The sequence below is a fragment of the Corapipo altera genome, unplaced genomic scaffold (genome assembly GCF_003945725.1).
Source record: "Corapipo altera isolate COAL_440 unplaced genomic scaffold, ASM394572v1 65, whole genome shotgun sequence".
NCBI lineage: Eukaryota > Metazoa > Chordata > Aves > Passeriformes > Pipridae > Corapipo > Corapipo altera.
In genome coordinates this window covers 11,229,012-11,254,407 of record NW_020884891.1, presented here as the reverse complement: position 1 = coordinate 11,254,407, position 25,396 = coordinate 11,229,012, and the positions used below count along the sequence as shown (strand labels likewise).

The 25,396-nt window shown below is 45.3% G+C and overlaps 1 protein-coding gene across 7 annotated transcripts in view; it reads left to right on the top strand.

Annotated features, from left to right (window-relative positions):
- PASD1 (PAS domain containing repressor 1) overlaps positions 1-25,396 on the top strand; it is a 101,849-nt gene that overhangs the window by 28,531 nt on the left and 47,922 nt on the right. For 4 of the 7 annotated variants that reach the window (XM_027645220.1, XM_027645222.1, XM_027645221.1 and 1 more), the window contains exon 1: positions 19,563-19,841. The exons of 2 other annotated variants lie outside the window; for them this stretch is intronic. The gene's annotated coding sequence lies outside the window, so the exon portion shown is untranslated. Of the gene's footprint in view, positions 1-19,080; positions 19,107-19,562; positions 19,842-25,396 lie in introns of those variants that run through there. One more of the 7 variants, XM_027645219.1, reaches the window with a different exon arrangement.

The window sequence follows — 25,396 nt, the reverse complement described above, 5'->3', positions numbered from 1 at the left end:
AATTTATTAACTGGTACTCACTCAGTTTTTTTAGTGGCGCTGCCATTTTTTTATTCTGCTATAACTAAAGCAGAACTTCTCACAGATGACTGTGTTTAGGGTTGTTTGGATGCCCCACAATATGTTCACATATTTTCCACTGCTGTATGAAAAAAGGAGAAAAAGAGCATGATACTTGTTGTAGGTCTCTGCCTTGCCTGTGGATGGTCTACATTTCTGCATAGCTGCTTCTCTGTTACATGAGGCTTTCAGATTTCACTATTGATTAGAGTGGTTGCTTTTCTAATTAAAAGAATTCCCAAGTCTAACTATTGACTTGGGCAGTAAATGTTCCGGATTATTAAAGATAAGAGGCTTTAGTCAGAAAATATGGTACCCTCTCTTGCAAAAGAGGTCAGTGTAACTCGAGCAAAAGAGTGTCCTAAAAATCAGAAAACAAGTGGAGGAAATGGGAAAGTAGGAGCGAGGCAAATGCTGCTTATGTAATCACGGCAAAGCAAGTAGGACAGAGGAGGGAGCGGAAAGTCGCGCTCGGCGTTCGCATGCCCGCTTCTCAGAGCAAAACACAACTGCACGTGTGGTTCATGTCCCTTCTGTATGGGGGCTGATCTCACCCAGCAGAGTCTGTAAGATGGAACAGAGGGCAGATGTACTTTGCCCGTTGTGAAATGACAGCAGTGGGAAAGCATGTCCTGTTGGGATGAACTCTCACAGGGCTTCAGTGTACAGCTGCTTGTGGTAGGTCAGGGGGGGTTTTGGAGGTATACTTTGACCCCTTCTGTAAAATACTCCTTTTCAGCTCTTGACACACAGCCCCAAAATATTACAACAGCCCAACCATTTCTGGAAAACAGAATTTTCTGCGTTGAGGTTGAAGTCACCCGGCAGCCTTCCATGCCATGCCCAACAAACTGCTTGTCCATGGCAAGAGATGGGCCCTTCCAGGCAGTCTTCATCATCATGTTGGAGCTAGAGTCTTTGAAGGAGCCTCTCACCCTCCACTGTGTCTAGAAACAAGCCAGCACAATTAGCTGGGAGTCAGCACTGAGCTCTTAAATAACTGAACTTGTTGAGGTGAATCCTGCCCTGGAGAACCTGAGTTACTTGAGGTAATGCATAATTACCCTTGCTGGAAGTTACTCACACCTCTGGGCATAGGTCTTGTATGTGGTTCTCAGTGTGTACTGGTAGTTACAGGGTTTGCAACATTTTATTTGTATACTCACGTTCATCACCTGAGGACATCAAATTCCTGCTTATAAGTGTCAATAGACAGGTATGCTGCTGGACAAACAGAAATAAGTGTACATCAGTGATGGAGGTACTAAGAGCCAGCCTTGGCACTGGGGGTGTGATCTGCAGCTCTGCTTGGTCTCAGGCACATGGAGGCACTGGGCCCCTTTGATGCTGAACAAACACAGAGGAGAGCAGCAGTCAGGGCTCACAGGAATGCCGAGTGTAAGATGGTGCTGGAGGCAGTGGTGAATCCAGTGAGCAATGGGAGAAAGGCAGGATGACCAGGAGGTTTGGCCAGGGTGGCTCTGAAGGACCATGCTAAGCCTTTGTGATAGGCTTCTTCCGAAATATTCTCATTCACAGTGACACCAGGGTTACAAACAGTCAGATTTTAATAAACACACACTCGTAGGTGGAAAAACTAAACATGTCTTTGGTCCTGCTCTCTTCCCATCAATAACAGGTCTTTTTTTTTCCATTCTCCACCTCAATTTTGTCATTTTTCCTTTGCTTTTAGAGAGCTTTTCCTTGCATCAGATGCCTTTTTCCACTTCCTTGTATAAATTTTACCCTTGTCTCCAGTCCTGAAGTATTTATAGCTCAATGGCACACATAACCATTGGGCATACAGTAATTTCTCTTTGAATACTTTCCATATCTCTCCTGTGTGCTTTTCCACCCACACATGTTCCATTGCCTTATCCCAAAGGATGTCTTTATTCCTCCTTTATGCTTTTGGTGTCTCTATTGTTTTTTTCATGTCTTTCTTCTTCATGGGTTGGGTGTTTTTGCACATCACACAGCTTGAAAAAAATTTCCCTTCAGACTCTTTCATTGAATCAAATCTTATTCATCTGATATGCACACAGACTAAAATTCCATCCTGAGTAAAAGAGTGACCTACCTGCTGCAGGGAACCTATTTTTGAAGAATTTTGGGGACAAAGGCCTCAAATTGGCCTCCGCAGAGGGAGTAACTTCACCCAAAAATGAGTCCCGCTGTCCACAGCACAGTAGTGACTCCGAGGGTTGTAATTGTATTTAGATATTTCTGTTGTTGTCATTCTCTTTCCTATAGTATTTTTGCAATGAAGTAGAAAACTGAAAATCTTTTTTTTTTTTTTTTTTAATATTGGCACAGTTTTTCTCAAGAAAAAGTAAGAATAATAGTGATTCAAATTGTGCAGTTACTTTCTTCTTGTTTTTATTGAGGCCTGTATGGTAATACATAGGGAATAACTACCTATGGCAAGCACATTGCTTTCGCTTTGCTATGGATTGATGGAGAGTCATGCATCAGAGCACACAGATGGGAAGGCAGGCTCACAGGATTGAAAGTAATGACTCTGAACAAGACTGAGTCACAGTTAAATAGTCACAGTGCATTAGTTAGAAGGACTACAGCCAGGGATATGAAGTTACATTACTTCTGTTGGTGCAAGCCTTCCTTTAGTTCAAGAAGGGAGATGAAAAGCTGCAGAGGAACAAGAGTGACAGAGGGACTGGAAAATGCATGTTTTGGTGAAGGTGTCCACAAGTTCCACCAGCTTGGCTTACCAAAGAAAAGGTTTAGAGCTGACTTGACTGCAGTCTAGAAAGAGCTAATATTCCCAAGAAGAAACACTTAAGAGCAGGAAGCCCTCCAGTTTAGCACATGAAGACATAATGAGAGTCAGTGGCTGGAAGTTGAAGTTAGAATTCCTAAATCAATTCAATTTGCACAGATCATTATGGCTCATCAGAGATCAGAACAGAGCCTCACATGCAGGGCAGTTTCAAGGCAGACAGACTTTCTTACATGCCAGTGGTTGGCTTGAAGGTGCTCCCAGCCATGGACACTGGCAGCACCACCTCATGTACCTGCACGTAAGGACAGCAGAGAGTGGCTGCTGGTCACAGGCCACGCAGGTTGGTGGCATATCTAACACTCTTTGTGTGCTTGAGCACTAGTTTAGGCAGCAGTTAATCCAGACATCGCATGTGCTGCATCAATGCCTAGAGCACTGATGAGATGGCCAAGATAGATTTAGGTTGTAGGAGCAATATTACCCTTTATAAAGAAATACTGCAAGAAATATAACACTGTTTGGCCTGATTTTCAAAGATAAAGAGTAGCAATGAGTTGAAATTTCCTTAGCATTTCTGAAAATCAAGCCATAACTAATTAACCCCTGCATGTCTGTGTGCCTAATTATTTTTTTCCACTTGACTTAAAAGAGGAAACGAGAAACTTCAGGCTTCTCAAAACTTTGCATCAAGTCTGTGGCATAGTCAGAACTCAGAAGATCCTGAACAATCTCCCCATCACTACTTCTTCCCCCTTTGTAATTAACAGCTTTTACCATCATCAATGCAACCTATTATATGGCACAGACCATATAAGCTACAGGACAAACCTCAAGAACACACCTGACTGCATTCCCGTTCAGAGCTGCGATACACCAGCCGGGAGCACATCCTGCCTTTAATTATACTGAAGAGGTCTTGGTGATTTGGTGTCCTACATCAGTATTAGGAAGCTTGGGCATTGAATTGCTATAAATCAGGAGCTTTGCTGCTCTCACAACAAGCCCAGTGGGAGCCTGACTTTCTCAAAGAGCTTAATTAAAGAGTGCTTATTGTCAGCTCACCCCTGTAGCCCATTAGAGCTCCGCAGAGATTTCTGTTCTCCAACATCATTGTGAAAAGTGGGACAGCTCTTGCTTCTTAGGAAGCTCTGTGTTCATAATCACTTCCTCACATGTCAATACGGTCCTGGTGATCTTATAGTCATGTTGCAATTAGTTGGTGATAGGTGTGAACAGGGCATATCTGAATAACTGTTTATGGAGATCTCATTGGCTAGACAGTTATTCAACATAGTCATAATTTGCCTCCTAGACAGTGCTTTCTCTGGCTATATCTTTATGTGCTTGAAAAAGCAAAAGTAATGTGTGACATTTCCAAAAAGCAGTGATTTTTCTCTTGGAAGAGTGTACATCCCTGTCCTCTGAGGGATGCAGCCCCTTGTGATTTACAGAGAGAACCCAAGTTCCCCTGCCGTGGAGGCCCTTCAAAACATTACTGACTATTGTCTTGAAATCCATGTCACTGTAGAGTTGTGCTGTAGTTAAATGAATTATTCAGACCATCACCTCTGCTGGTTGGTAGAACCAGCTTTATTTTTTTCTGTGCATAAGACTGGTGTACTTGGGCCCCAGTCAGTCTCACCCATCTTCAACAGGATATTTGCATGTGCTTTAATATTGAAAAAAACAGTTGCCACCAGACATTAGGATGCACAGTCAGGGGAATGGGTAGGAAGAGAGTGGTTGTGTTTTAGGTCTGTACCCGTACTGTCCATAGGTGGTATCGTCACTCACAGATGTGGAACAGAGAGGATGGTGCTGTCATTGGGGTTTCACTTGTGGGTCAGATCCTTCCCAGGCTTGTCCCACCCGCTCCCCAAGCTGTGCAGAAGCCATCAGGCACAGTCATCACCAAGCGTGCCCTGGGAGTGCTGAGAGGGAGTTTTTAAATTTGATTCAGAATGGACACTTCTCCTCCCCATTGCACAGGCACGAATGGCCACCTTCCTGCATGCTGGGCTTGGGCAGTGTTGCAGCCAGGCAAACCAGGGCATTGCACAATTTCTGGCTCTGCTGGCTAACCCACATCCCAAAGGAGCTGAGAGGACACATTGATTCAGGTTTGTCCATTACTAACTACTATTTCCCAATGCATTTATGGAGTCATCCTGCCTCCAAATTTCAGCCCAGAGAGGTCAGAGATATTTGAAGGCTTAGAAAGAAATTTTGGACAGCAAAAAATGAGAAGAAATCTCAGGGGTCTAGACTATGCAAGTCCTTCTTGGAACTTTCTCATCCTTCATGATTGCAGTCATGAATCAATCTAATATTAATTAAACTCTGGCCAACTATATGTGCCAATAAGATAAAGGAGCAAAGTGTAGGCTGTTATCTTGCCAGTGGCCATTCCCAGTGCAAAACTGACTTTAACAAAGAATATGATAGACAGGAAGCTCTTTGCATTGACACCAAAAGGAAAAGACTGTTCTGAATATATGCTATGCTGGCCAGAGAGGTTGTGGAGTCTCCTTCTGCAGGGATACTCAAAACCCTTCTGGATGTGATCCTGTGCAACATACTCTCAGTGAACTTGCTTTAGCAAGGGGTTTGGACTATATGATATCCAAAGGTCTCTTCCTCCCCCAACCATTCTGTGATTCTGTGATTTACTCTGCTCTAGTGTCCTCTGCACTTTGTCACTTTTCATCTGATGCATTTAGGTCTCAACTTGTCCTTTTAGAGAAGGATAGTGACAGGCTGCTCTAGGCTGCCCACATTAGACTTCTCAGTCTAGGCTGGTTGTGTCCCATATTGAAGAATATTGATTAATTTTGACAGTGCCTGAAATATGTTCCTGCATTAGCAATGAACTACATATTTTGCAAACTTGTGGTGCTGTAGCAACATCTGGAAGTCCCTTCTTGAGAACAAAACTCCATTTGGCACAGTGGTAAGAGCAGGTCACAATAGTGTGGTACATGGGAGGAGATGTAAGGTATTGAGGGGCACACCCCAACATCCTGGCAGCATTGAAGGCAACACTCTGCACCCTGTGTATCTGCTGGCATGAACCTCAGGGGTCTCTCCATTCCCTCCTTAGGATGGGTCTTCTAAAATCTCCATAGTTTTATCTCTTGCATGCAATGTTTCACACACTCGCCTAGTTCCTTCAAGCTGAACAGTCAGCCCTCTGAAGCTGTATGTGTCATGTTTCACTGAAAATTGGCACCTGATAATTTTAATTGAAAATTCTACCTGATAAACTAACTGAGCAAAATTCAAATTCCTGGGCTTTACCTGTTCCTTTTCCCCAAAATGTCTTGATACTGAAAGCTCTGCTCCATTTATTAACCATTGAATCAGAAATTAGGATCTAAGAGCTTGAGCATACTGAATGTCACAGTACTTCTTATTCCCACTTTATTCCCCTTCATTCCCACTTTAACCAGATTATCTATGATAGTAAGTAGGATAAAATTTTCCTCCTTATTTACTAAAATTATACTGGCAAGGAATATGTATTTTGCACAATCACTTCTCAGTCTGAAATACTTCTAGGCTAAATATATTCCTCTAAGATACATGCTTTGGGAATCTGTTTTCAAGCTGCATTCTTCCTGCAAGCAGCACAGAAGATGCTGTTCTTTGCCATCACTGTGCACAGCGTAGGTAGATCTAAAAAGAGAATTCTGCCTGAAGATTTCTGTTGTCTTTTTGTTGAGTCAAAGGATATAGCATTAATTTCTCCCATTTTGAATTGCACGCAAAATGCAGTCATACGTCTGGCTGGAAATCTTGGTTATACCTTCCAAGCTAACCTAAAAATACAACTCAGGCCCTGCAGTCCCAAAAAATTAAATCCAGTGCTCCAACATGCAGGAGAGCCTAAGAGAGTGAGCTTCTTCACAGCATTGTTCTCTCCCCTTGTTACAAAAGAGAGTTGATTTTCACAAAGGCTTAGTTCTCTTTAAAATTTTGCCTGTTATAAGTTTTATGAGGACACAGAAGCAAAGGTCCCTTCTACTACCATTCTGAGAGGATTTTAAGAAAATGCAGGTAAATTCTCTGCCCACCAGGGATACCTCTTCTCTCCCTCTGGGAAGTGTAAGCAATACTAGTTTGGTAATAAAAATGTATTGCCTCATTGTGAAGCCTTATTTTTACAAGTGTCCGACTTGTGCAAAGTTCAGTTTCTCACCTTGACTGATCAACAGTGTATATTATTCCAAAACACTCTCTAAGGCAACTCTTTTCAGCCTTAGAGGTCATGCTTAAATAGGCCACCGCGAGGAGGCCACAAGTCCCACCCAGGCAGTTTTGCTCTGTGAAAAATTTCAGTATTTGTTTCTAGCATTTGCATCCGGGCTCTTGTTTGTTAGATCAAGCAAAATGTTCATTTGCTTCCACTCATTTGAATGAGGAAAGGTCACGATACAGAGACATTAAGTCATAGGATCATTGACTCATAGAATAGTTTGGGTTGGAAAGGACCTTTAAAGGTCATTTTGTCAACCCCCCTGCACTGAGCAGGGCCATCTTCAAGTAGATCAGGTTGCTCAGAGCCCCCTCCAACCTGACCTTGAATGTTTCTGGGGATGGGGCACCTACAACCTCTCTGGGCAATTTGTGCCAGTGTTTTACCATCCTCGTTGTAAAAAACTTGTAGTCTAAATTGATGGGTTTTTTTAGTTTAAAGCCCTTACCCTTTGTTCCCTGACAACAGGCCCGGCTAAAAGGGCTGTCCCTTTGTAGCTGTGAGCAGCAGAAAAGCTACATCAAGGAGGAAATGATTCTTTCAAGGATGACAAATAATTACTATGTGGGATGCCTTGGCTCTGCCAGTCAGACTCAGGATGAAGAGTCTGCCCTGTGGATAACCAGATTTCCAGCACCCACTGCACAGGATTCAAATGCTTTTGCATCTTATTTCCATTTACTGTGCAGTGTGTTAGTGCTGCAGCTGTTGTGAGTAGAGGAAGCTGCACATTCAAATCTCTGTTTTGGCCTGGGCAGAGGAAAGCTCACATTGGTCCTGGTCAGGCACAGTGATGAGAGTAACCTAGATTTTTGAAGTGCACTGTCTAAATGGCTTGGAAAGATGACTTGAAAGACCCATGTTCAGAAGAGTGGGTTCTCTTCTGATCCAGAAAAGCAGCCCAAAAAAGGAAACAGACCATCTTTCATTCTTTTTATAATTAATTGATGGGCAGAAGCCAGTACACTGAGATCCCCGGGTCTGAAAATCTGAACAATGAAAAGCAAGCTATTGTCACAGAGAGCAGAGGTTCTCCCAGCTCCCTCTCTTCCCTAGCCTGTCAGCACACCCTTAGACTTATCTGGGTTGGGTCACAGCCAGCTTGCCCTCATTCAAGCCCTGATCCTGGCAGGACAGTAGGTAAGCCGATCAACTGCTCCAGCCAGCTCCAGCAGCCGAGACCTGAAATAGAAACGTGCAGCTGAATGTTGGTCATGCCCAGGGAGATCTCCATGTCCTCACGGAGGGAGGAGGAGGACACCTTCCCCAGAGATCATTTGGTTGCTCCCTGGCCCCAGACTGTTTTGGGCAGTGATAGCAAAAGCTCCTGATGTTCATGTGGACAGTGGATTTTGCCTGTGGCAAGTAGGAAATAACAAAGTCAATCAGTTCAGCACCTCAAACTCTAAGTCCTTCTTTTAGAGGAAAATGTGTCTTGCCCATCCTCACCACCAGCTGTGGCTCAAACTTTCTGTACTGAAGTATGAAGGTTCAAAAAAACCCCAAAGCTGTAGTCTCATGCTCACTAATCTGTGATGAAAGCTGCTTTTCAAAGAGGACTGATTCTGTGAAATTAAGGGATGCTCTCCAAGCACACAGGGACTCTGATGAAACACTGAGACGTGATGAGGAATGCAGGATCTGTGTGGGACCACGTGCTGCATCCTCCACCAGGAGGGGAGGAGCTGCAGGCCTGGTTGAATCAGGAGGGCTGTTGCTCCAGCCCAGGCACCAGTGGTGGGTCCTGGGCATACACAGGCGGGCAGTGAAAAGTTTGGGCTTAATCATGGCTTGGAAAAACTCTTTACTTCCTCCTAACACAATGGTCACTTTTTTGACCTCTATTCTCCCTCTCCACCACTGTCACTGGAGGCACTGTGTTCTCAGCACTGATGTGTTGAGGAGTGACTGCAGTGCCCATGCCACTCAGAAACAGTGGGGTGGTGAGACACAGAGAGCTGTGCTTGCTGAGGATTTATGAAAGTACCTGCAACAGGAATGGCCTGTTCCTTTCTCATCCTTATAGATGAAAGGGTATCCTGGCCCCTAGAATGAAACACTGATTTTCAGTGAAAAAACTAACTGGGGCTTCTTATCACTTTCAGTATTTCGACCTGTCTGCAGTTTTTTCTACTGGTTCTCATACTTCAGCCATTCTTAAGAGGTTTCTTTGATCTGACTTTATTCACAAGAAGCTACATATTTATTTACTGAAGGAAAGACAGCCAGAAGGGTTTCTAAGCAGATACAAATGTGTGAACAGTTAAGCAGAGACTATTAGATCAGCTTGTGTAACAGCATGATTGATGGGCAGGTAACATTTAGTCAGCCACCTGCTCAGAGAGTTGGGATGGAGAGCACGTCACCCCAGCACTTTTTGAGGCACAGAAATCACACAGGCTGCTCCTGCCAGGGTTTATGAGTGCCCCAAAATACTTCACCTTTCATCTTTCCTCTTTAGTGCAAAACTGGTCTGTCCAGGGAATACAAGTCAAAGCAAACACGTGGAGCTGGTGGGCAGTCATTACATAAAAGTGCTCAGTGTGGAAAAACCCCAACCTTTCAATCTGAACAAAGGCCTGAAGTCACTGTTAATTCTTTGCAAAATTTACCACCCACAGAAGTAGGAAGGGTTAAAGGCACAGATCAGGCAAAACTCTTTCTTGGCCATCAAGGCCACTATATTCAACTGAAGTATCTAAGTGGTTTATATAGTTCTGTTATTCACTTGGGGCCGCACATGAGCAGCATTTCCTAAGATACTGTTAAAGGATATGTTGGCTCCTTGCAGTACATATTGGATTCCACATCTTAAGAAACACTTTAAAATGAAAAAAAAAATATGTAAAGTAAACTATTGCTTCCATATGTGAGTGGAAACTAATTTAATTATGAAATGAAATTCCTATACAGCACTGCCAAAAGGGCAAACAACTGAGAACTTCACCAAAAGGAGAAAATTGTCAGTCTTTCAGCACATAATCATTTCATTCTGAACAGCAGCAATTATGGAAATGGGCAGAAGACTGTTTCACTGATGATAAATCTACAATATGTCAAGGAATATTTGAAGATTCATATTTAATTACTGTGACTACACGAATTAAACAGTGGAAAAAAGTTGTCAATGCTGTTTTTTAAAGTAGGGAAATAGATCCAAAGCCAAAAGCAACATCATTAACGTCGGTAACTAAAAGGAAGAGAATTTCCCTCTGGGCTAAACCTTGTGATAAAGGAGAGATGTCACTTGTTATGCACTTTTGAACATGTCTGGCAAGGTTAAGAGGTAAATAGCCAGAATAATTAACGTCTGTGTTGGTAATGGTTTTCTCAGCCACATATTTACTCTGAGCACATTCTTGGTGTTTCAGGTTACTCATAACTCTTGATCACAATTGGTTGGGCTTTTTTTTAACCTCCAGAAATTATTTTAAGGCAAATAGCTTTAGAAAACTCCACGCTCCACTAGTTGGCCATGGCAGGGTAGAGCTTCAGTAAGTTCTTATGATAAAGTAAATGCAACCTACATCCAACTTGGTGGCATTTACTCACCCTGTGTCACAGGCTGTGCCTGCTGGGGAGCCACACAAGATTTGGCATGAGGAAGCACATCTGCCAAAGGGAAGTGTGGGCTTGCAGGTTGTTTAGAGCTGCAGGTCGACCAGGATGAACACAGCAAGGACTGTGTGTGCTTTGTTTTAGTGCACAGCTCCGATCAGTGGCAGCATGCCACAACTCCTCCATGTGAATGTGGAAAGATGTTTTCAGAAGCCTCTTCTAGAACAAGTGCTACAGGGCATGTAATCCTTTCCCTGCAGTGGGCTGGCTGGCACAGGGAGTGCCCTCCATCCCCAAACTGCCTACGGTGTCCAGCAGTCATGCAGCCACCCAGGTATACCACAAACAAGGGTTCAAGGAGAGGACTATGGTGAGTTGTTCCTGTTTGATCAGAGGTAGAGATGCACTGAGCTCACGGAAGTTTTCCCCAGTAGCTGTTCTGCCTTGATGGGGCAGCTTTTGGCTGCAGAGTTCGTTCCATCTTCTTGCAGTGAGAGCCATGCTAAGGTACTGGCCCAGGAGGTGTGGGTGCAAATGCTAGTCTTAACCCTGCTGGGCTGTGGGGCCTCACGGGAAATTTTTTTACCTGAATTGCTCATTGTAAAATAAGCAGAGGTTTTTTGTAAGGATTACCTTTGCAAGGCATTTTCAGATGTAATACTGAAAGGGACGTGTAAGTACCAAATAATAGATAATATTATACACCAGGAAATATCCCACCATAAAATGCAGAAGAATTAATCACTGTGCCTGAAAAACCTATACTTAATTGGACACAGAATTTTGTAGGATGTATGAATGGCAGCAAGTCCTTAGGAAGATGCTCTGTGTGAAGTGGAATGTGTGCCACAGTGCTTCAGTTGTCATGGCAAGTATTCAGATTTCCCATGGCAACAGAACCAGTAAATAACTGCATAAAAAGCTTTGTTTAGTGACCAGGGCACAAGTTATTTCTCTCATCAGCATCCTTAACTTCAGCACTCTGCTGGAGATGAAACACTGAAAGGCAAGTGTTTCCTTCGGCTTGTGACATGTTTCCTCTTCATAGTTTCATTATGATTCACCCACCAGTTGCTGTGCTAGTGACACTATCTGTGCCATGTACATAGTGCTGCGTGGTGTCTGAATTAACTGAAGATGATGACAGGGCAGCAAACCTGCAGTGAGTGCTGCTTTTGTAGAGCTTTGTGCGAGTGCTGCCTAATGCAGGTCACTTGTGTTCTGCAAGTGAAAGGACTGAAGCTCCAAAAGAAAACTTTTTAAAATTTGTTTTCCAAGTCTCTTGCTCTTGTTTTTTCCTCGGTTGAATTGATTTATTCTGCAAACTAGTACCTCCACCAGTGTTAAGGGCAGGCAGATGTACTAAATGGACAAGAGAAGGATGAAGACTCAGGGGAACTAGATGTCACTACGACAGCAATGATGCTCCAAAGAAAAACAGTCTTTTCCTTTAATGAAAAGTAATTTGATGTAAGCTAGCATTTTCCTAAACTGTGTTTTTCAGTGCTCTGAGAACCCCTGGGCTCTGCTCTGCAGGACCATATTGTTTGTATCCTGTGCTGAATGCAAAAAAAACCCAACAAAAAGCCCAAATCCACACAAAACAAAACAAAACAAAACAAAACTCATCTCGTCAGGCTCATCTGGCTGCCTGTAAATGTGCCAGGAAGGTGCTGCTTGGCTCACCAGAGAAAATGGATGCTCCCCTGGAGTAAGAAGGCAGAGGGGGTTTCTTGATGAGGAGAGGACCAGAAGAATTTGATCCTAAGACATTCAGGGGTGCAATGAAAGGTTTGGGGTCAGGATGAGAAATGTGGCAGTACATAACCGCCCACATGGTCAGCACCATATCTGGGCCAAGTAAAGAGACAAGCTGTCCAAAGGAAAAAAACACAATCCATTTCCCACATCTTACTTCTGCAAAACATTTCCTGAGTTTCATGACAAGCATGGTCATTAGGCAGCTCCTCTCTCCAATCCCAGCCCTTCATTCACAAGCCCTGACCAAAACTGATCTTGATATTCCTGTTTAGATGAGGAAACTCCAACTGTCTTGTATAATCATTTTCTGTAGACACGCAAAAATGCACTTAGAGCTGCATAATAGAACCTGATTTCACCAGGTTAGTCAGAGGTTCATTTTTACTTATTAGGACTGACTTTTTGCAACACTGCTTGTAGACAAAATCTGTCACATAATACTAGTTTCCAGAATCATAGTCAATTCATTGATGGTGTTCAGCGCCTCCCCTGTGCCCAGAAAAACCATGTGCTTTTCTGTGAGTAGAGAGTGCAATAATATCCCACGCAGTTCTGAATATTATTTGACACATTTCAGTATCATTTTGTGATAAAACACAGTGATAAAGTCTCACAGACTTGCGATTTAACTTGCTTTTGTTTAGGTATGAGCAGAGTGGCACAGCCTCAGCAACATGTGATGCTTTCAGTCTGTCCTGCTCCCCAGGTAAAATCTCTGTTGAATATCAGGTCACTTGTTTTATACATTCATGAACTTATTGAGGTTTCTGTGTTTTCAAAAAAAGGTAGAAAAAACCAGTGGAAAACAGTGGAAGTTACCCAAGAACCCTGTTGACTTTGGTGCACTTGGGATAAAGGACACACATTTTCTCTCCTGTTTATCCTAAAAGACCATTAAGGGAGGTGTTTGGAGAGCTCTGCCCTGGGGCTTGTGCTTCAGGTTTCTGTCCTTTTCAGTGTCTGAGTTGTGTTGCCAGTGGTCCCTCAAGACGATCGGGCTGCTTAGTTTTTCTAAAGAACCACCTGCACAGCCTGTGCTTAAAAAGCCACAGTTTGACATTTATAATCCAACTGTCAAACTATGCCTGGTCTTTGTCTTGGAAAGGAAGATGTTACCTTCCCTACAAAGTGAAATTGGGCAGTAGCTTCTCCCAGCCCCTTGTTTCAGGTCGTTCTGCTGAGGGAGGTCTCCCCACCAGCAAGGCTGCGAAGGGGGCGAGCGGGGCCACTGGAACTGCCCTACTTTGTGCCTGCAAGTCACAGTCATCCAAATGCCACTCTCCAACCCTGTTACCCAATTTTGGATGGAGATTAGGATGTAGTTGGGAGCCCTCTGGCTGCAGCCCAGTCCAGGCAGAACAGTGGAGGTGAGTGGCAGTAGCTGGGAGTAGATGGGAAAGTATGGATGGAGGCAGCTCCTGTCCCAGCACAGCCTTCCCAACATGTGTGTTCTTTGTCACCCAAATGTCCAACCTGGGGGGCTGATCACACCCTGGGTTATAGTAGGAAGTTCAGGTGACAAGGACAGCTTTCCCTCTACCATGTTTGGTCAGGAGCTCACTGGGCCTTGTTCAGGAGTCAGTCATTGCTGCTCTAACTCAGGATGTTGAAAACTCCATAAGGTGATCATGCATTGCATCTGCTCTGGGTAAAGGCCCAAGAGGAGAAGTTGAAACTTTCAGTGAAAGGAACAGTTGACCTTCACAATTCCTGACTGCTGTGGACAAGTAGTAGACAGCTTTGAAGCATTACCATCTTGTATGAATAAAGTTTAGCCTCAGCATAAGTATTAATAGGAAATATCCATGTTTATCGACGTGGATTTAATGTGCTAAGTGGTAACCACTGTGATTTACTAGGAAGGATGCACCTGCAGATGAGGGACAGTAATTCTGTACTGACTTGTCTGTTCTTCCTCTGTGCTTCACCCATGGGCACTACTACAGCTGTTGCTGTTGCCTAATGTTCCCTCTGCCATTGAATTCGGGGGGATTTGGGCCTTTAACATAATTATTAATAAGTTTCTATTTTATATCCCCGTTCAAGAGGCCCCTCAGTAGCTGATTATACTAATCAGAGGTGACTTAACCCATATTTAAATGCAGCAGCCTGAATTTGTCTTCAGCACAGCCTCCAGAAGATATGAACCCAGCATCAAAGAAAATTAATTTTTAGGTACCTTATCCTAGGGGATCAAGTCAAAATGTGGTCAAAGAGCTTTAGCTTTAGCTTGTGTGCTCTCATGAAAGGATGTGGGCAGAAGGCGGCAGACATGCTCTTGTTTGTGCAAGCTTTCCCCCCTCCCTTGTTTGAGTTAGGTAGAATAACAGATCACAAGCATACTTATCAGAAAATATTGTACTGCAGTTAAGAGAGAACACTTTTTCTATTACAAAAATAATAATTATCATTGGGAGTATGATCAGCCACATTAAAAGTATTCTTTAATCTTTTTCCAGGCCAAAAATCTGACTTGGGCACCTCTCAGGTTTTCAAATAAATACATTCATTTATCTGGCCATTGTATTACTCCTGCACAAGGAAATACAGGGCCTTAAACACACCCAAAGTTTGGATACCACTCTTGCTTCTCTAAGAACCATTTGAACCATTTATTTTCTACAAAATAAGATGCTGGGTGATGGAAATGCAAATATTCCAGTTGGTTCTCAAAGGCTTAGGTGGAATTTTGTCCTAAATGGTGATTAACTCATATATGTTCCTAATCCTTTAAAGCAGTTGCATAAAGATTCCAAGTGACCCTTGAAGATGGTGGGTGGGAGAGTAAGTAGCTCCTTCTAGCCCACTGGAATGCAAGATACTGTGCTAAGGGGGAAATCCTGTTCACAGTGGAGTAAATGTGGTTTTTGCTCTGCTTTTAATGGAGTTTCCGTTCCTTTTTCTGAACTTAAATGAGAATGGGATTTTACCCATCTCCTCACATGACTGTGGCGCGAACCTGAATTCTATTTTTGAGTCTTTTTAAACGGGAAAAATTAAGGTGAAACTAAATCAACTCCAATACATCTCCAGACGGAAAAGGGCTCCTAATTGTTGGGTGTTGCCTGAAGCAGAGACGTGAGCTCTAGGCAAACAGTCCCAGCAGCACAGCAGCAGTGCCAGCAGTGCTCTGGCTGCCGGGGAAGCTGCTGCGTCACCTGGCTGTGCTGTGCTTACAGGTGGCAGCGTTGTGCCTGACCCAAGTGCCCTTCCTTCTCACCACCACGAGTGCAATTGATGTTTGGGATGAGGAAAAGGTCACCATACCACAGAAAGGAAAATGCACTGCTATTTCCAGGAGTTTTCAGTGAAAGTTCAGACCTCACAAAGATAAGGTTAGATAAGGAATTGCAGGGACAGAGTTCACACGGGCAAACTCTTGGGCAGTATATTTTTATGTTGCAAGTAAATGAGACTAAAATATTCCACAAACTTTCACTATATTCTTTATATTAAATTCAGTAGTTAGTTATTTATGCCCCAGCTTTGATTTTGTTAAATAACCAATACCATAATTGAGAGGCAAGAATTTAATCCACAGAAAGTTCTGTCCTTGGAGAAGATCAAAGTGAGTCCTGTGGTGTTAAGCACACACCTACAGTACTTGATCCTGAAAAAATTAAATGCATGTTTCAATCAGCCAATCCCTTCTTACTGGTTCCCATGCATTAATCTAAGCCTCTGCCTGAACATTTTCAGTGCTAGGAGCAAGGACCTGTGGAGATGTCCACAATGGGAGAGCAGGGGTCTGAAAAAGTGGTAAGCAAACGGGTGAGAACCCCAGCAGGCTTTGATGGCAATGGCACTTCATTCCTCTGCATCTACCAGCACTACAGGAAGAGATTGAAAGTCTCTTGGGTGACACAAATACGCCACGATAAGTACGTACAGAGAACACAAAGGTGAAATGGCCCTGCTTATCAGGCACAATTAAAATGAATAGAGGATGACTAATAAAGAGGCAGTTTAAAATCTTTACATGACACAGTGTCAAGGCAACAGTGTTGTGCAATAGCACTGACACAATTAACGCTGTGTCCCTGCCTTGGGTAGAGCTGGGTTCCCTCCGGCCTCGCCCATGGCGAGCGCTGGGTGGGCTCTGCCGCTCCAGCTCTCCACTCACTGCCGCATCCCGGAGCCACAGCGAGGCCCACGCAGAACCAGCCACCTCGGAGCAAGGCAAGGGTGCTTTTTCCACTTTGTCGTCTCTATTATTCTCTTTCCTTTTAGTTTGTATTATCCCAGCCACGGGAAAACATCATGTTGAATTTCTGGGCACGCTTTGGAGTGAAATGAGGCTGAGCTGCCTGATCCTCGATAGGAGATAGTTCTCGACTTAGCGCTGGGCAATGCTGGGTAGGAATTTTTGCAGTTTGTAATTCAAAAGCTCCGGATGAGATGGTGAATGGGAGTGTGATCTTCCAAAATACAGCCGAAGTTATCCCTCTAGTTCATCATTTAATTGTATTAGTGCTTAATGGTGTCTGCCAGGCTGCAGGATTCGCCTACGCAGCAGGGACAGGCTGGGTTTTATATACATATGTTCATATATGTACATATATGTATATATACGTACATATGCACACAAGAACATATATAACAACATATATAAGAATATATATAAGAACAACAAAGAATATATATATATATATGTATATTCTTTGTTATTCTAATTTTCCAGCCAAAACCAGCTCTCTCTTGGTTTTATTGCTGCTGGCATGTCTTCGCAATGCAGCATTGTTAAAAACTAACAATATAAACAAATTTGAGGCTATGCCAACAATCACTGAGCAGAGCCAAAGCTGCCCAGCGCTGCAGCTTGCTGAGCAGTGTGTGAATTTTGCTGTGGCAGAAATGTCTTTTTCCCCATTCTGTTTTAGCTTTTGGAGAGATCTTGGCAGAAAGTGTGTTATTCTAGATGAGATAATTAAAGTAATTGACATGAAAACTCCTTCACCATTGCTGTAGGAGGAGGGGCTCCTGTGTCTGCCCAGCCTGATGGCTCTAGATGCCAGGGGCTGCAGGGGAGTTGGTTGAAACACTTCCAAGAAAACACGATTTCTTTCTTATCAGAAGATAACATTTTTGCAATTATCAGATGAAGTGGTATTTCCCAGTGGTTTGCTTTATTAGAAGAGAGTGTAGATGCTGTTTGCTCTGCTGGTCAGGCTTGAAGGATGGGGGTGGCCATGGAAGTGTCCCAGCAATGCAAGCACACCTGGCCAGCTGCCAGCACAACTCAGGGCAATGGCTATGGCAGTTGTACCTTGAGGGGAAACCTGGTGCAGCCCCTTTGCGGCCATATCCTGCCTGCCTGCGCTGCCCACAGCATCCATTTGTGAGTGCTTAAGTCGTAAGTACCTCAGTTGCAGAGTGCAGTGTTTTCATTATTCCCAGTCTACTCCCCCAAACGTGTATCTCCATGCCCATGTAGGGGGGACAATGGCATCCCCTCAGTGATCGTCACTGGAGTGACAGGGCTGCACTGCAGGCTGCAGAGACACGGTTTAAGTCAAGTAAAAGTGGAGAGAAACTCTCAGCTTGATACCTGTTTATATCTTGCCTGAAAGGGAGCAAGAAGGATTTTTCCCCACATGAACGAGGAAAGGGTTGCTGTGTTTGGTGTGACGAGGCCGCATGACTCAAAAAAGCACTCTGATTGGGAAAAAGAGATTGGCCACTTGTGGCAGGCAGCACAGCCAAGCTATTTGCTTTGCTTCCAATAAGAAAGTAAGTAAGAAATATTAACTGCATGCAAAGGTGCCCTTTCTCTTGTCCTCATCAATAGCAGCTGATACTCCTCAGGCTTATTACTGTAACAACGTCACTTCCCTTTCCTCACTGGCATCAGGTTTATATTAAAAAACTCACAGTAAAGTATTTTGTCCACTGTCCCCTTTTTGGTTCTGCTTTTGTCTTCTGTGCTGTGCTTTGGGGCACATGTGGGGAAGGGGACATGCAGGCTCCCTGCCTATCTGCCTGCCTGCCCCCTTCCTCCAGCAGAACTGAGGGCTGAGAGAGGAACAGGAAATTTGGCTGAGCAAAGAAAGCCAGGGGCGAGGATGCCAGCTGTGGGAAAGGGCTAGTGGGCAATAACATGCTCCCAGAGGGAGCAGATCTCCCAGCATTGCATAGGATGAGGAGCAGCTTTCCCAAAAGAGCTGAAGGGAAGGGAAAAAAAACCAAACCACACACACACACAAATCTAACTTGTTGGTAAGAGAGTGCACTCAGTTTTGGAAGGGGATTACATGATGCAGCTGCTTGCAGCAGCCCGAGGCCGGGGTCAGGGACCCAGCGATGTTCGCCCCGGTCGCTCTGTGGCATGACTCAGGCTCTTCCCACCGCAGCGCCGGTGCCCTCCCGGCAGTGCCTTGAGAAGAGAGAGGAGGGGGCTGCAGACCAGGCTTGATGCCCCAGCTTTGGTGCCTACTGCTTCCAGATACAAAAAGGAGCATGGACCAAACCCGGGAGATAGGCAGGAGCCCATGTCACGAGTGAGAAGCAGTCTCAGCCCGAGTCTCCGGCGGCCCCGCGGCAGCGCCGGCGGGACCCGCTGCTCCAGCCGCCGGCTGCTGCTCCGCGCCCGCAGCTGGGCACGGCTGTAGTCGCGGAAAGGGAGAAGGAGAAGCCCGATGTCCTTGGAGAGGAGGGAAAATAGTTACAATGGAGAAAGGGAATTAAAAAAAAAAAAAATCTATGAGGAAGGAAGCAGCAAATGTTAAATGGGTGAGTCACGGTACGGGATGACTAATCCCGTCAGGGCAGAGCTCGTGCCGCGCAGGGAATCGGTGCCGCGCGGGGAGCGCAGAAGGGCTGCGGGACCCGGCGGGCAGCGGGGGCCGGGCCTCGCTCCGCTCCGCTTCGCGCAGCAAGAGCCGGGCAGGGAGCGAGGAAGGGCCGGTCCCGGCCGGGCTCCGCGGCCGAGGCCACCCCGCGGCCGGTGCCCGCGGACCGGCGGCGGTGACCTACTTTCCGCCGGCTCCTCCCGGCGCACGGCACAGCCGCTCCCCGCGCCACCTGCCCGGCCCCCGCGCCCAAGGAGGTGCGCGCTGCTCCCGGCCGCTCCCCCCGGGCCGCTCCCCCCGGGCTGCTCCGCCCCGCGCTCTCCCCGCCGCGGGTGCCGGTGCGGCGGGTGCCGGTGCCGGTGTCGGCGGGGCGGGGGAGCAGCGCGCCTGTGCAGTGCCGGGGGGCCGGGCCCAGCCCGCCGCGTTACACAACCGGCCGCCGCGACAGGCGAGTTTCACAAGTCCCGCCGCGGCCGCCCCGCAGCCCGCGCCCACCCTGCGCACACCCCCGCGCCGCGCACCGCCCGCACTGCCCCCGCCCTGCCCGCGCCCATGCCATGTCACCGCCGGGCTGCGGGACCCCGCGGCCAGCGGTAACCCCTGTCGCCGAGGGGGCACCGCGCCGGGGCTGGGCATGGCACTGAGAGCGGCTCCGGGACGCGCATCCTCCTAGACGGTACGTACGGACCCTGCCGGGGTGAGGGGTGCGGGGGGGTCCCCGCACTTGCAGCCCGCGGGGAGCGGGGGGAGCCCGGGAAGAGCTGCGGGTCCGGTGCGCGGCACCCGCCGCTCCGCCCTGCCCTCGTCCGACGCTGCCAGGACCGTCCCAGGTAAGTTCTGTAGAGGAAAATTGGCAGCCGCAACTTAAGTCCTCTGATTTCCCCTTAAAAAACCCCACGTACCGGCAGGACGGGCACGGGACGCAGGGCAGGTTGCCCGGGGTCTCTGGCTGTAGAGGGCAGGCGGGAAGGGGGGCTGCGGGGCGGGGATGCTGGAGCGCGGCGCATCTCGAGGCCGGGCACCGACATCCCCGTCCCGCAGCGGCCGCGGACCCCCGGGCACGGAGAGGCTCGGGAATAGCCATGGGCTGAGCGCAGCTGAGAGCTGCGGGGATTTGGGGTTGGAGCAAACCGATTTTCGGGAGTCTGAAATGGGTCTGATCGGAGTCTTCTCGTTCTGTCTGCAAGTTCCGTCGCTGAGGGAATGTGTTTTGCTGAAAACAGTGCGGGGAAAAACCTCCGAAATGAGTTTTGCGCCTAAAGATAGCATTTGAGATCCAGGTTGAAAAGTTACTCCTCCAGCAAGGGTTATTGTGTCGTTTGATTTTATAGAATGTTTACATTATAAACGGGGAATCATGAAGGCTTTGAAAGTCCCTCATATGTTTCAGCCATGGATTTGTGAATGATAACTCCAAGCCTTGGTCCTTAGTGGCAGAAATTGTGAACTGATTGCTCTGGGTAGCTCACACTGGAAGCACAGGTCGGAGCTGAGCCCTGTGTGACTCATCAGTGAGGTGTCACACGCGCTTTGGAGAGCTGTTGTCCTTTGTAAAGTGCCACAATCCCCGAAGGCAGGAGACTCCTGAGCCATCGCAGAACAGGTCTCTCCTCGGTGGATTTTGGAGAAGTCCAGCACATCAGTCCCTTTTGGGACACCTAAGTGCCAAGTACCCCTGATTCCTGAATGAAGTTATCTTCTTCAGCTGTAAAGTGGCCCCGGAGATAATGTCCCTGAAATCAAAGCTCTTAAAATGCCCCATGTCGTACCCACCTGGGAGGGTGCAGGATCAGCTGGGAGGACAGGGTTATTTATCGGCTGAAGTTTATTTTGTTGTGTGCAATGAAAGCAGTGGTGCTGGTTTCGCTGATGGCATGAGATGTTCTGGTGTAGACATGAGAAAATGTTAGGAGTTGCTTCATTTTTGAGCAGAATATTGGTGCTCCCCTGTCCTTATTTTGCTGGATCACTGCTGGCTAAAAATTCCTAGCTCTGGAAATGGGAATTTGCCTTAAAGAGATAGCTTCATGGGTTTGATATGTAGGCTTTACAGTCATCACAGGTCCTATGGATGTTGTATGAAACAGCAGATAATTTCAGGAGTACACAGTGTGAAGCCCTGGTACTGAGCATCTGACAACATGAGCTGTTTCAGCTGGGAATTTGTGTAATTTTTATAAACTTCCTGTGCTGCAATGCCTCTACCACAGTTATCCAGTCAGAAGAAATACATTTGGATTTTTGTTTATTTAGAAACTGTATTTAAAAAAAAAAAAAGTAATCGTTTTCCTGTAATGTGCTAATCAGAGTAAGCCAGTGTGTCAGTGCTGCACTGGGGAGGAACAGAGCCCCGTGCACTGATGCACCGTAACAGCAGCACGCGGGGCTCTGCGGCTGACGGAGCCCTGACAAATGCAGCAGCCACTAATGAGGAGAGGAGGCTCCAGAGTAAGCCAAAAGTGGAAGTTTGTGTGCAAGGGAGGCATTCGTATCTCTTGGGCTAAACATGTTTAATACTGAATCTTTAGAATTCTTCTGGAAGATGTAATAGGAAAAACGCAAATGGCTTTAGGAGTGGTTGCTTGCTGCTCATTTATCCTGTTCATTCCAAGCTGTGGATTACAGTTACTTGATTTAGAGGGAAAAGTAAAATTGGTTCGACTTTTTTTTATAAACTGCACACTTCAGTAAGATATATGATATATGTTCCTGGTTTTAGCCGCTGAGACTATGTCTGTATTAAATTATTTTGTTGGTTTATGGCACACATCAAGTACACAAAAATAGCTCAGGGTTAAAGATTAAAATTAGCAAATGAGTAGTTCATAATTAAAGTCTCATGATGGAGGAAGGAACATTACAGTGCAGAGATACTGATGTTGAATCCAATTTCTGCTCATTAGTAATATCAAAAAATTGGTAGGATGTCTTTACAGTTTGGAGCCAGGGCTTGTCTATGCACAGAAGTTGCATTGTTTTGCCCTAAATTACGCAACCTCCCAAGATTCACATGTAATGGTACAAAGGTTTTAATGCCAGCATAGCTCATTCCTTCAAGACTGGAGGAATAAGCTATGTGCCTATACCAGAACAACTGAATTCAGGCTTGTACTGGGAGAGTTGTGGATCCTAGTGGACTAATATGGCTTTAACCAAAATAGTAAAACCTATAAACCCCAAAATAGTACGAACCAGTCTTTTCTGGTACTATTGAAATTACAGAGCTCTCTACCAGTTCAGTTCCAAATCTTTATCAGGGAAGTCAGGCAGGTAAAGCAACTGTATTCATTTGTTAGGACCTGGGTGAGCCCCTTCTCTCCCATGAATCCTGGCTCGCTGGGGGCCGTGCTCTGCTCCATGTGCCGCACGTCGTCCCGCTGCAATAGCGACTCTGCGCCCATCGGCACAGCCGCGGTGGCACGGCTCACCTGGCTGCAGCTTTGCTGGGTCTGCCCCGTTCTGCCACCCAGGCTGAGACCATTTCTCTTTTTTTCCTGGTTTCTCTACTACTTTTGGTGCCCATAGGACTGTATAGCACAGCACGACTTGCCCTGTGGCCTGTATGCTGAAGGAGCAATGCCCCCGGGCAGAAGTCCTGCAAGACCCTAGTTATTGTTACTCCAACTTCACTTAAGCCCAGGTTTAAGCGAGGTTGATGTGGTGGCAGGCCCTGACAAGCACACTGGGCTTGCTGGCTGCACATCTGCCCAGCTTCAGAACCACCAGATTCAGTCAAACTGCAGATTTGTGTGCAATTAATGAGAGACTTTTACCTACTTCATATTCCTTTATTGGCTTTGGCCTTGTCTACATGGGGAGATTACACCAATTTAGTTTAAGTCTGTTTTTAAAGTGATTTGATTAACCTGATGTGACCTCACATAAGGATATTCTTATTTTGGTTCGAATTAGCTTATTTGAGTTCAACCAAAACCTGCACTTAGTCAATTTGCACAGAACCGAAATTAGATGTGTCTAAACTGAAAGGAGAACTGATGTCTCTAAATAATGACACAACTTTCTCATGAAAGCAGAACCTTCTGCAGAATCTGGAACAGAGTGTAATTACTAACAAATCTGAAGGCAACTGAAAACTATTCATAGCAAAGTTTAAAAAAAAAACAAAACAGGCAAAACTTAAATATCTTAGTGAGACAAGTGAAGAAGTACCAATAATCTCAGTCCTGGAATACTGAAAGCAGTGGCCCAAGGCTTGGATGGCTTGCAACAAGACTCTCCCATGGCTCTTCAGGTGCAAAAGAGGGCAAGCATTTGTGTTCTATACCTGGAGTCCCTATGCAGTCAAAAAATAAAAAAGCAACGCAGGAACTATAGACTGGCAGGTTTGAATGCAATAGTACCCAGCATCTCATGACGTATTTTGTAGGAAAGAATAATTAGATGTGGAAATAATGAGGAAGCAGGCTCTAAATTACAGCAAGATTTTATCAAAGGTGGATTGTGCTAAACTAATCTAATGTCTTTTTTGTATAACAGTTTATTTAGGTGGGGTAAGGCAGGAATGTAGTTTATCTAAAGGCAAGCATTTGATACCATGCCCCAGAGGACATTATTGCCTAAAATAAAGATGGTTGTTCAAGACAAGAATTGAAAAGTGGAAAAGGAGCTGGCCAAGGAAAAGATGCAACTGTTGCCTGAGAATAAAGTTGTCTTGATGGAGAGAGGTATTCAGAGAAAGTCATCAGCATGGAGGGAGATTAGTGGTGTTCCTCCCATGGGATGAGGCTTGGGCCTGTTGAAAGGATCCACTCTGACCTGTGTGCAGGGTCTTGGGTGTGTGCCCAGGAGCTGTGTGCAATGACAAAAACTTGGGAGGTATTGTCAATATGGAGGAGGATCAGATTATCGTGTGAAAGGAATTTAGATGACTTTGTTGATCGGGGTGATAGACATAAAATGACATTTAATAGTGCTGAGTGGGAAAGTTTAAGCATGGAGACCAGTAACGAGAATTTCCAGTGTGAAACAGGAGCTCATCAGCTCCTGTCCACGACAGAAGGGAGAGATGTGGATGCACTGGCTGCTCAGGAGATATCTGGGAGCAAGCAGTGGCATACAGCTGTGAAGGAGACCACTGACATCCTTGGATACCAAAGGAAAATAGTCTGAGAGATTCAGGGAAATGTGATAAAATCATTGTACAAATCATCATGCAGAGCATCAATGCAAGAGCTTTCCATTGTTCATGGAGTAGTTCATTGGGATTTTGCATAGCTCCAGACACCCTGTCAAGAAAATGTTAAATTACAACAGTACGAGGGCTAAAGATGTGGTTACACAAACAAACCATCTGCTATATGAAATGAGGTTAAACACCATCATTTGTTTAGCTCTGTCCAGTTGAACAAATGAAGAGACAGGTTACAGGTTTTTTTTACACACAATTGGTACTAAATAGCAAGAAAGCAGCAAAAAATAAGATAAAATATAGCATCTGCACAAGATCAAATTGTTTAAGTTGGTCATGAATATATTTGGATGCCAAATTAGAAGAAAGCTTCTAGCTACCTAAGGATTGAAGTTGTGTAAGAGTCTTTCAATTAGGGTAGTTTTGAGATAGATCTTGATAATCTTATGAAAGAGATTATACAATTAAATTAGAGAGTTCCCGGAGATAGGAAATTACATTTGCAGAGTTCTTTGGTCTGCAGTATAGTCATATTTTTAATGTGCGGTTGAAAGGAGAAGGGACCTGATTTGTTTACACTTTTAACCCCATGCATCAAGGCTTCTGCTGTTTTTCTGGGAGCTGAGAAAATTAATTTTCCCTGTTCCTGCAGATTTGAGTCTTTTTTTCTCCCATATCTGCCTTCTTCTCAAGCATTAGGCATTGCAAATATGCAGTGCAGAGACTCCTTGTACCATTAGACAGGCACAGTTGCCTGCAGATTTTTCTGGCATGCTCCCTGCTTTAACCTGGTCATCAGATTTTGGGCCAAAGAGGTGTTCTTCCTTCAGACTGTGTTCCCAATAACCATATTTTACTTCATGATGTATTTTCTGTGATTTGTTGCTAGTGTTAATCAACTTGGTGTGGCTACAAGGACAGGCAGTGCTGGCAGTGATCTTCACCTGCCCTTTGCTGTGTCACAGCATAGTTTAAATCTTGCATGCTTCTGATGTGTATCATAAGTTTGTTGTATGATGAGGATGTGTTCTGGGCTGTCTGGTGCTTCTCAGCAGGTTGAAGAGATGTTATTAAGTAGCCAT